The following is a 12,237-nucleotide window of genomic DNA, read 5'->3' as shown; positions in this document are numbered from 1 at the left end:
CTCTAAGTGGATTCTAATAATCTTATCTCTTTATTTTATTTCACATTGGTAGATTAGTATAGAGTATTTATAGCCATTCTTGATTATTTTCAGTGCTTTACAAAAACTATAGTCATTTCTGTAATAGTTTTATCACTTTTTTTGAGATGCACAAAGAAGGATGTTCAGACAGCCCCCGTATAAAAATCATCACATACCAATATGTAGCTCTAGTACTGTGAATATTTTCAGTTTAAAAACACAAGCTATACTGAATCAAGTACCGGAATTACAGACTAAATGCCTGGGTGTCTACATGATTGAATAGATTTTATTTGTTATTTGTCAGCTTCACGGAGCTGACCAGAGATGACGTAAATCCTCATTTAATGTTTTAGTTACAGTTTTGACTGTGGAAAAAAAAATACAATGATAAGAAAGGATGTCTGATTTGGAGAAGATTTGGATAGTAATTATTTTTTCTTTTACATAAAAATACATACTAGCTTATGAATTACATATATTTAAAATTGTTCTTAAGCTTGATTTTTTAAAGTTTCCCACTCAACATAATTTTCAGTTCAATCTTTTTTGACAGACTCTAGGTGATATAATAGTGCATGTGACAGAAAACGCTGTTTCAAGTTATTAAATGTCAGTGTGGCAGGAAAGAACAGCATTTATGACAACACAAAATTGTACACACATAATTGTCTTTCAAATTACCATCCTTAAGAAGGAAAAGACGCACTGTTTAGAAAAAAAAAAGCACCTAGGAACGTCTGTTTTTACAGAGAGACTGCTGTTGTCGGGCAGCCAGCTCTGTGGCCGTCACACCTGGCCCTGGGACTGTGCGTGCCTGAGCCACACCTGTCCCCGCAGAACACGCGGCTGCCCTGATGTTGTCTTCAGCTACACACACGCGTGCACACACACACACGAGTTTATCTTCATTTAAGTTTGCCTAATCTCAGGTTCGTGGTAGGGAGTGAGGGTCTCTCCTCCCACCCTCTCTTCATTCTTTCAGTTTTAAATCGGATGTTCTGAATAGCCGGGAAGAAGCCCCGTTAGGATGGTCCCTGTTCGCCGCCGTCGTGACTGGTGGTGAAGCGGACTTTCCTGGCTGAAAGGCCAGGGCTTTTGCTGGCGTCGTTGTGTCTGTAAAAGGTGATGCGCTCTTAAAACACAGGCGAGGGGGCGGCCGGCCTGCGGCGCACAGGACACGCAGGCTGGAAGCAGGCTGTGTCCCAGGAGACGCGGGCCGGCCCCTCAGCCCTGGACCTGGTTGTCGTAGAGACCAGCCCCGAGGGGACAGCAGATGCCATCACGCATGCCTTTTAACAGAAAAACACACACATGTGTGTACATCCGTGTTTATGGTATCAGTGAAGATGTCACAAATCTAGTGTTGGATAAATAGACACACATCATAGTTTTAAAGTTTGCCTCTGCCTCACACATACCCGAAATAATTAAAGAAGTCAGTGGCTTTGTCCTCCTAGGTTTTGTTCCCCGTCACAGGGAAGCTCTGACCCCCGGCAACTGAATATTGTCTAGTAGGCTTGTTACGAGCATCAGAGATAAGATACACGCATAACCTTCCAGTTTAGAACACGTGGCAGGCGTTCTGGGGACGGCCGGTTGTCAGTTAAGTGCTGCGATGAAGAGGCACGTCTGTGTCCGGGTGGGAGGTGCCCCAGCCCCACCCCCGAGCCCTCTGCACCCTCACCCTCCTCGCAGTACCCTGATGTGTTTCCTGGCCTGTATACGGCATCCACACACAAGAAATAAGTAGATACTTGTGGGTCAGTGGATTGTTTGGAGAAGGTGTGAAGCCGAGTGCAGGGAGGGGTCTCGGTTGACTCCCGTGTGGGACCGCTGGGCGATCAGGACTTGAAGACGACTAATTCACAGAAGCCTTTAGAACCCCGTTAGAACTGGCTGAGTTCTGAAGAGGCTCTTCAGTTCTGCCGAGAGCACCAGAGACAAGGAGGCAGGAGTGGCGTTCCTGGTGGTCCCGCGGAGACTGCCTCCCGGCCCCATCGCAAGCGTCGCTGCTCCTGAAGGATCTCCTGGGGTTTAGGGAAGTGGCCGTGGACGTGCGAGGAGTGGAAGTGGGAGCGAGGGGAGTCAGATGCCTCTTAGGACCTGCTGGTTGGAGGAGGGGGGGGGGATGCCCAGGCTTTCGACCTGAGCCAGGTTGGGGTCCTGGGCCAGTGTCCACAGCACAGGCTGCAACCGCGGACCCGGCAGCGGGCCTGGCTCTTCTGACCCCACACCTGGCACCTGGACGGGCCAGTCGGCCACCGAGGACATGCCGGACGGGTCACACAGCAGCACGGTTCTGGAGGGCGCCTCCGCAGGGCCCCGGCGTGACTCGCTCTTACACGGGAACTGCTCACAAACCGTTCCTCACCAACACCGTCCAGACGGGTCTGATTCCTGCGATTCTTCTCCAAATTTGTGTCGATGAATATTTGCTAAAACAGAAAAGTTGAAAAAGTAATCCCAGTAAATGCCCGTAAACCCATCGCCCAGATTCCACATCCATGTTCTTATATACTTTCTTCATCCGCGTGCGTGTGTGTTTTGCTTTGTTTTTGCTGAACTGTTGAAAAGTCTTTCGCGTGTGTTGTGAATTTCAGCCACAGTCGTGTCAGCCTGCCCACCTGGCAGCTCTGTTATCCCTGATCTGAATTCCTGACTTGGTTCAGGGCGGGACTCTGATTACTCTGGTTTTAACAGTACAACTTTTTTCTTTTTATTTTTTGCAAATACTACGTGGTGGCAGCATGAAAGCATACTTGTTCACCAGCAATTTTTCGACTAATGGATTTAGCATTTATTGACAATCCTTCTGATGAGCTAATTCATTGAATATGGCCAAATGGTGGTTTTCTGTTCCATTTATCAACGGCCTGTCTCCTCTAAAGAAGAGCTTTCTGTCGTCGACTGGAGAAGCACCACTGCCCCTCGTGAAATGTCAGGGTCGGTGCTTGTTTCTGTCTCCTGAGTCACAGTTTTCACGGGAAGGAGTGGAGATATGACCTGATCTCTCCCGTGGTGGCGCTCACCACCTCCTGTGTCTGCCTCTCCACCTCCTTCTCTTTAGCCTCTGAGACCCATCGTGGGTCCAGGTCGCACATTTGTTCCGTGAATCACAGTCAGGTACGTCTCTATGAGATGGTCAGTGGAAGGTCCGCAGGCTGGTTTCCTTTAACCTTCGGGCAGGTAATGCTTGTCGTTCTGACGATAAAAGATACCTCAGGCTCACCCTTGTAACCTCTTCATGGATCTCCTGTTTCTTAAGGACTTAGAGTTGCTCTTTTTTTCATTTTCAGTTGAGTTTTTAGAAACCAAAAGCTTCCAAGACCATTCCGTGGACAGAGTAAGAGAAAATATTTTTGAATTTTCATGACATGATGTTAATAGTGTTCACTCAAACTTCACATGACAGGTTTCTTGCCTAGACTAGGTTTTTTTCTTTTCTATTTTTTATTTCTTCAATGAAGATCTTGAATCCTAATAACCTTTTCATCCTTACTTACTTATTAACCCCATAAGTACCTTAAATATTTTCAAAATTATATCAAAATATGAGCTCTAAAATTATTGATCAAATATTTATTTATTGCTCATCTTTGATCTTTGGAATATAATCAATTATGAACATACAGGTCAGTATAGTGTTCAAATTTTTTTGAGATACTTATTATCTCTCTGTAGTTTATTATGCAATTGGCTTTACTATTTAAATTATTTCTAATATTTGGGTTTTAATATTTTTCTTTTCACTTAATTTACTTTTTGAATTTGTAAAAATTTACATTGTGAAAAATTAAAACTGTAAAAAAAGAAAACTCAGAGAATTCTCACTTCAGTCCCTACTCTCTCAATCCTGACACTTCCTGCACCTGTTGGTAATCATTTTGGTTATTTTCTGGGTAAATTTATGTTTATAATATTTACTTTTGAAAAAAGTAAATATGTATTTTCTTCCTTTTCTTATATGTTCCTCTCCTTCAGATGCAAGGTTATCTACTCTGTCGACATTGCCCTGTGCCTTAGCATGTCTTGAACTTGACTCCATGCTGACATGCTGGTGTCCCCTCATTTATGCTGGGCTGCACAGTAGTCATTGCGTGACGGTACAGTATATGTATTCGTCCAGTCCCCTATTAATAGACACTTGTATTCTTCCCAGGCTTTTGCAAATGCAGACAGTGTTGCAGTCAGTATCTCTGTGCATATGTTGTTTTCTGTAGGTGACGGGCATCTTGAAGTTAGAATCCTAAAGGAGGTGTTGCAGGGTCAAATAATAAATGCATAGTTTGTTAGGGGATTCGAGTTTCTTTCCCTGGGGTAGTAGGGTTTGCACTTAGCCGAACGATTTATTTCCTTCAGGGGTTCACCAATGGGACTGTGGTCACATGTTTATGTGTTTATGAGTCAGAGCTTTGATACACGGCTTTTCAGGTGTGGGCACAGGGTTTGTGCTTCTGGCTGAATGTGTGTATTTTCATCTTCCCATGCAAATGTAAGTTTACATTATTATCTGTCTCCTAGTTACACTTCAGATGTGGGCTGTGGGTAATTTTACCTGCTCTCCTTGTTAACCTCTAAAGTTTTTGAAAGATGTCTATCAATTTAAATTTTAAAAGCTGCGGTTTTCCAGTGGGAATCTGAGATTAATTCTCTAACTTCATTGTGGAAAGGGGTTTTCCCATATCTATGGAAGCATTGCTATGATACTATCATTGAATTAAATGTTGACCAAACATGGCTCTGATGATAAATGTCATTATAGAAAGTATCATCTGAGGATTCTGATGGCCAATTCACTTCCGTTGCATCAGACAGCAGGGAATTCCTGCTTCTTGTAAGGCCGCTGTGGAGCACGGACCACAGAGGTGATGGAAATCCGTCATCTTCCAGGGAATCTCGGTAAGAACGTCCCCAAGGTGGCTTTTGCTGTCAGCCTGTGTTCTCTGCCAAATATATTCTCCGGTATGAAAAGTCTGCTCTGTGCTACCAAGTCGAAGCACACATTTTAGGGTTGGTGATTACGTTTAGTGTACCATTAAGGAATTAAGAAATTTCATTACAGTATTATCTCTGGACGATTCATTGAGCAATGATTTAATTTATATCATAACATTATAAGCGATAAAGTACAGTGAAGTGGTTCCAAAACTTGCCATTAAAACTTCAATTTGCATTAGGTAGTAATTGGTCTCTACTTAAAAAAAATGTTCAAAATTTGCTATCTCTTGAATTCTACTGAACCACTGTTTTTAATACTAAATGATAATGAATCAGGCAAAACCCATTTTTGGAATTCAAAATTATGATGATTTGCTGACACGTAGTCATACATAATTAGTAAATTCCTTTGAATTTAGACCATATGATTTTTTTTTCTTTTTTTTTTTTTAACATCTTTATTGGAGTATAATTGCTTTACAATGGTGTGTTAGTTTCTGCTTTATAACAAAGTGAATCAGTTATACATATACATATGTTCCCATATCTCTTCCCTCTTGCGTCTCCCTCCCTCCCACAGACCATATGATTTTTTGTTGTATACTGTCTCATAGGAGTTCTATTTACATCACACAGAACAAGCTTTCAGGATGTTGGGAATGGTTTGGGCAATCATTTCTAGAACATGGGGAGTTTGGGGGTATCCAACCCCGCCCCCATGTTTATATAATTAGCTGGCACAATGAAATAATTTTGGCCTTGATTCTACATTTGTCCTTTGTGCTTGAATTACATGTATTTGGAGAAGAAAAGCTAGTATGTTCATTTCATATCTTGCATCCGATTTATGTCCATAATTTTTATTAAGAAAGAGTGAGTTCTCTAGTAAGAAGCATGGTATTATGTGAAGGAAAAGCCCAAGACTACAAGTGTTACAGTCAGTGCCCTGGGATATTGAATTTTATTTTTAAAGTAAACTAGTGAAATGAAGTATGTTTGGTTAGTACCATGTGGGCAGAGTGAACTATTTAAACGGTTTATTGAAAGTTAAGGGGGAAAAATGTCTAACATGAAGTTCTCTAATTCAGTGTCCTGAGAGGTATGATAATATCAGTCTTGAAAATTAGCTGGATTTTCTCATGTAAATTTTCCCAAAGAAATTAAAGAAACTGTATAGAAATTTAGTGACAAGTGCTTGCTTCTAAATATAGCAAAGGTTCATAACTAAGACAGTGTCTCCAAAAGAAAGAAAGCTATTTTTCATGACATTATATTAGCTCACATTATTAGCACTTCAAGTCAGGAATTGTAATGATGTTAATCTGGAAAATGTTATTCCTTTCCTTCAAGTAAGAAAAACGCACATTAGATTTCCTTCCTCAGTTCAGTTCTGATTTTACAAATGAACAGACCGAGTTTTTGCAGAGCAAATAGCCAGTTCAGTGGAGAAGCGTCAGCTAAAGGCTGCTGAGTCAGAGCAGGTGGGTCCTGGCCGACAGCGTCCTTCAGGCTGTAACCCCGGTTTCCGCGATGTGGCCCAGGTCCCCACTGGCCCACGAGAAAGACCCCTGAGTGTCTGGGAGGGACTTACCTGCACAATGACCCAATTCAATCAGGCAGCTCACCTTCCTAGGACCCAGGGTCACACCCGGCCCCCTGAGCGGGAAGGGAGGGGCGGTGGCCCTGGCTCGGGCCTGGGAGGACAGGGCCGCGTTTGCGCACGTGTGTCGCACCACGTGTCTGGAACGTGGGGCAGCTCCGGCGTGTTTAGATCAGCGCAGGGTGCGTGCGTGGGGAGCCGTTTCCCCGCCGTGCGAGGGCCACACACCCTCCTCCCTCCTGGCCTGCGCTTCCCACCCTCGGGTCCCACCTGCCCGCCAGAGTCTGGGCTTGACGAAGCGCATCTCATCGCCATGGAGGTGGAAATAGGCCTGCAGAGCGAGCCGCCAGGGCACCTGCACAGTCAAGGTTTCCTTCAGGAAGAGAGGAAACTAGAGGAGGAGCCCGGGCTGGGGGGAGGCTGGGAGCCAGCTGGGTCGGCGGGGCAACGGGTGGCCCTATCTGTCTGCTGCCGCCACCGCCTGAGCTCGGACTGTGGTGGCGGGTTTACTGTGTCACTTTTTGTCTAAGCCACTACCAGTGACGACGTGATTCGCTTGCCTGCCCTGTTGCACAGGTGGGCGTTGGGTGGGGTTCACCTTGCTTGTCCGCTTGGACTGAGGAAGGCGGCTTGAAGTTCGGAGCCTGGATGGTCGCTTGGCCCGGGGGGCGTCCTCCCCTCAGGAGCCCCCCCCCCCCCGGGGATGGGGAGGGGGACCAGTCTCACTCCTGGAATGTTCTTCTCCATTTAAACAGCAAGGGGTACTTTAAATTGGGTGACTTGCCCGGGCATGCTGGGTGTGCATCTGGACGGTGGGAAATGTGTTTTTTAAAGCAGTTCTCTGCAGTCAGAAAGTGCACATAGATGGTGTTGAGTCTTTGTTTTGGAACACGGAAATTAAACAGCTTTAACTTTTTTATTAAACACAACGTTTTGTTAAAGTATAAAATATAAATTTATCCCTCAGGTAGGTAGTAAGTTACTGTTAGAATGTTCGTGGCATCATAAATCTGAAAGTTTGAACGGTGGGTCGTGCCCCCAATCCAATGGCCACTCGAAGGGTCGGCCTCACGGGACAAGCCGTCAGACCGACGGCCCCGACCCCAGTGACCCTCTCACCTGTGGACAGCGCCACTTGGGTGACCCACGTCATCCAGGCAGCTCTGGTGACGGTGCTGTGGGGCCAGCGGGCTCAGTGTCAGCGGTTCCCTGGGGAGCCCCCATCACTCTGCCCGCCGCACAGCGTCCCAGGTGTAGCTGCATCTCAGCTCCACGACCTCTGCTTCCCGACCAGACCCAGAAGGTGCTCTCGGCAGTCGGTGTGTGAACGGGTAGCCGGTGATGTGGGAAAGGTAGCACGTGGTTTTGCGCTAGTGGCAGCTGTTTAGGGCAGGGGTTGGCAAACCTTTCCAGCACAGGGCCGGATAGTAAATCTTTCCCGCTGTGTGGCCTCTGAGGCAGGGGTTCCATCCGGCTCCTGCAGGGGCCCAGCAGCCGCTTTGGATGGAGAGTGAATGAATGGCCGTCCTATGTGCCAATAAAACTCCTCACCCGTGAAGTGCACCTTTGCTTAGCTTAGCGTTGTGTGCAGCGAAGTGAGTCAGCCAGAGAAAGTGTTTTCCGTGAGATCTCTCTTATACATGGGATCTAAGAAAACTAAAACCAAATACACACTCATAGATACTGAGAACAGAGTGGTGTCCTCGAGAGGCGGGGCGGGGGTGGGGGGAGAAGTGGGTGAACTTGGGGTTTTTTCGTTTAAATAAATTGAATAAAAATAGAGCAGGTGAATCCTCACAAAGGTTCAAAGCAGAAGATTTTCAACAGGAGGATGAAGACAGTTGTAACGTGGGAAAGGTCGCAGGTAGTCGGTCTCTTCCCGGAGGTGAGCAGGGATGTGTTGGTGGAGAGTCGGGGGACTGCTGTGCGGGGTTCATCCCCGTGTTCTGCGCAGACACCTCGGGCCCCTGCTGGGCAGACGCCGTCCACTTCTCCGCGAGGCGCTTCTGTCCTGCATCTCTCCCTCCTTTGACGGCTTTAAAATTTCAGTTACGTCAGTCATTTAAGAGTTTGTTAAAATCGCTGCTGGTGTTCAGATGCTGTATCTGAAGGCTGGATCTGCTGCCTCAGGTGTGTCCTTCCTCGTGTCTGAGGAGTTAAGGCATCAGGGGTCACACAGTCTTTCCTTGTGTTTGCGTCAGAGTTTCTACCTTATCCTTGGAGACATTTTATCATCTTTACAAAAATATCCAGGGCCTCAGGATCGATTTGTGTGTATATATATACAAATATATATATTTTATATATATATATATAAAAATCAGGATCGATCCAGTCATCAAAACCTTTACAAAGGGAGCTGTTATCATCTTACTGTAAGGATATTTGTGCATTATTTATTTCCCTTAGAAAACTTAGGCAAGATTGTTTCTTTTGTACCTACATTCTCACAGAGCGACTCTGTAAGTTTCTATTACCAGATTGGAAAAAATACAACAGACACATTATTGTGGCACAAAAAGCAGTTGGGGCACGGCTGATTCTGCATCTGAAATAGATGGCGACTTCTCAAGTATCTTCCTGGAAACCCTTCCCTTGGAGGAAGTCACGTGCTGCCCTGCCCTTGACCACAGTGCTCGGTGCAGCCGGTCCTTCCCATCAGCCATTCTCATGCTCACGTTTAGTAGCGTCCAGGCTAGGCATTTGTGCCATTTTCTTTTGTGATATTGTGAGTTAAAGTGTAAAGAAATTCAGTATAGTAAAGATGGGTTTTAGTTATTATACAGGAGGATCTGTCTTCTGAAGAACTCGGTTATTAAATGTCTCAGCTGTATGATGGTTTTGACACGTGCAACTCAAGTTTGCTTTGTAACAAGTTTACCGAATGTTCGAGTTGATGCCACGAGGACCCTGGTAAATTCAGTAACTAAGGTTTTTGTTATTTAAAGTGAGAAGCGTGTACCTGATTTATTTTCAGAGTCAAATGTGAAGGACATCTCCACTGAAATGCAGGGCACACGTGAAACATTTAGACACGTTGAGCTTTTTCTCCATTTCCACCGGCTGTTTGCTCTTCCCACATGAGCCCGTGTTTGTATGTTCGTACCTTTTTGCAGAATGAAGTCTTTACTCAGACTATTCACCTTGACAGTCCGCTCCTCTTTGCAAATCCATAAGTTCCTGTAAAGCGTGCAGAAGCTGGTGCAGACCCCTTGCTGAAAGCGCCAGTCTCTAACGCGGTAACAAGAGTCTTCACTGCCACTTTTGGACGCGGAGATAAATCCCCTCTTAAAATACACAAAGACTTGTTTGGACAACTTCGGGAACAGTGTCTGAGGGACTGACCACTGAATCTGAGTGAGAAACGGCGATTCATTTATTTTGTTGTGATTGTTCTAATGTCTTTTATGACTTTTATATGTGTATACACGTCTCTTTTTCCTAAGATTTTTCTCACAATTAGACTTCATTTTAAAATACAGTTTAAGGAAGTAGATATCTATTTTAAATAACGTTGAAATGCTTTTTGTGTGTCAAATCCAAGTTATTCAAATGTTATGCCATTTTGTTAAGAGTCTTTTGATCTTTGGGGCTCATTATAGCAGTCTATTTTTGCAGAATTAGAAATCATTCAACAGCATGGAGTCCTACCTTTTTCCCCCTCAAAAAGTGCATCCTAAGTAGGTCATTATTGACAGATCTTGCTTGTTTTCTTTGATGGCTATAAATTCACTGGGATGATAGAATCAAGCAGACATCTGAGTGGCAGTTACAAGGTCAGTGTCACTGATCAAAGTTTGGCCCTAAACAAATTTTCAAACAGAAGATTAAAATACTTAGTATGACCACATGACCTTTTTCCTGGACTATGGGAAAATATAAGCCCTGCTTCTCCCCACCACTGTGCAGCCGTGTCTCTGGGCATCACTCTTCCTGCGGAAGGACCGGGCTCGTGTTCAGGTCTCCCGCGACCTCGCGCAGACCACTGGGGGGCACCTGCCGCTCAGCCCTGCGGCCCGTCAGGCCGCGTGGGGGGCTGTCTGGATTTGAACCATCAGGTGGATGGAGGGCGTGTCACGGAGGAAGTGAGGGCGTTTCAGTCCACCCCGACCTGCCCCGGGGGCCCTCGTGCAGACCCCATGCCCGCGGTGGCCACCCGCCTCCTGCTTTTCATCTCCAGCCCCCTCGGGGGACCTCTGGCCGCCTCCTCATCCTCAGTTTCCAGCGGGGTCGTTCTCAGACCTTCCTGCCCAGTAGAGTCACCCAGGGAGTCTGCAGACCCCTCACCCCTGCCTGTGAGGCCAGGCTCTCTGGCGGGGGAGCCCGGGGGCAGTGGTTTCCGAAGCTCAGCCGGGACCCCCCCAGCGCCCTCTCCTGTGCTTCTGGCCTCAGCTTTCCTCTCCGCTCTCCTTCTTCAACAGCTTGGCCCCCAGCCCTGCCAACCCCGTCACCCCCAGCCTTTTCTCTGTGGCTCCTGGGGGCTGCCCCGAGGGCTCTTTGGTCCTACAGCTCAGAGAAGTGCAGGGGCTCCGTATGGAGTTTCTGTCGGCCGTTGCCAAAGTCGGGGTGGGTGCACGGATCACACGAATCTATCGGTGATAGGGAACCGTTGTTTCCTAGAACATGAATTTCCCTTTCTGTGTTCCAGATTAAAATAATTTAGAGATTTTCTTTGAAATTAATATCGTACCTGATGGCATGTCTCAGTTCACAAGAAGTGATGGAAACCATCGTTTCCGAGGAGGCTGGAAAGAGTGATCGTGTAGGCAGTGGAATAACTGCGCTCTCCTCATCCTGCCGCCCTTGACTTTGACATTCTCTGTGCTTCAGAAGTAGGCCTGTGGGACTGAGCACGGGTGTGCCCGCAAACGAGCGTTTGGTTTCCGAGTGTGCTTCGTGTTCACTTCGCTTTTTCTGTCGACCTTCAGTCAAGCAAGTGGGTGGATTTTCAGCAGAAACTGATGTTAATTTAAACTCAGAGGCTTTCAGAAACAAAAGTGAGCATCTGTTGTCAGGTGAATCCTGGGCGGCAGCCGGGGTGAGCTTCCCGCGTTGGTCCCGCAAACCTGCCCACCTGTGCCCTGTGTTCCAGGCTGAGTTCTCTCCTGGGTCACGTTCCCTCTGCCCAGGGTGGGTTTGTGTCACCGTCAGCGGGGTCCTTGGATGAAAGAACATTTAACCGTAGTGTATGCAACAGTTTTTCCCCACTTAGTTTTGGGTTTTGTGCCTTGTTAGGAAAATCTTCCTGAGTCCCAACCGTCCAGAAGATATTTATTTCAAGTTTTCAATTTCATCTTTAACGCACGCGGCATAAATAAAGGTCGAATGTACAGTTTCCTCGTGGAGTTAATCTGTTGTCCCAGCATCCTGTATTTTGGTCCCTCACCATCAGCAGTGCCTGCCGACATCCAGTCTCCATGTTCAGAGGGACTCTGGGCTCTCCTCTGTTCTTCTGGTCGTTTTCTTCAAACCCTGTATCATTTTTTCCACAGTTTTAATTGTTATAACTTGGTAATGCCGTATCCTTCGATTATAAGATGTAATTAACATCAACATACCCCGTTATTTTTTGTACCACAAAGAACATCCATTGTAATATACACCTTGATTTCACAGATGCTAAATTATGAACAGAAATCCATGTTAGACCCAGTGGCAAACTTCAGTTACTGGTA

At 46.1% G+C, this 12,237-nt stretch overlaps 1 protein-coding gene across 16 annotated transcripts in view; it reads left to right on the top strand.

Moving 5' to 3' along the window:
• SNTG2 (syntrophin gamma 2) overlaps positions 1–12,237 on the top strand; it is a 210,426-nt gene that overhangs the window by 41,746 nt on the left and 156,443 nt on the right. Inside the window, exon 1 of one of the 16 annotated variants that reach the window (XM_082427043.1) lies at positions 8,869–9,919. The exons of the other annotated variants lie outside the window; for them this stretch is intronic. The gene's annotated coding sequence lies outside the window, so the exon portion shown is untranslated. Of the gene's footprint in view, positions 1–8,868; positions 9,920–12,237 lie in introns of those variants that run through there. 16 annotated transcript variants of the gene reach the window in all.

Source organism: Balaenoptera physalus (genome assembly GCF_965194825.1).
Source record: "Balaenoptera physalus genome assembly, chromosome: 15".
Classification (NCBI taxonomy): domain Eukaryota; kingdom Metazoa; phylum Chordata; class Mammalia; order Artiodactyla; family Balaenopteridae; genus Balaenoptera; species Balaenoptera physalus.
This window is presented reverse-complemented; position numbering and strand designations above follow the sequence as displayed.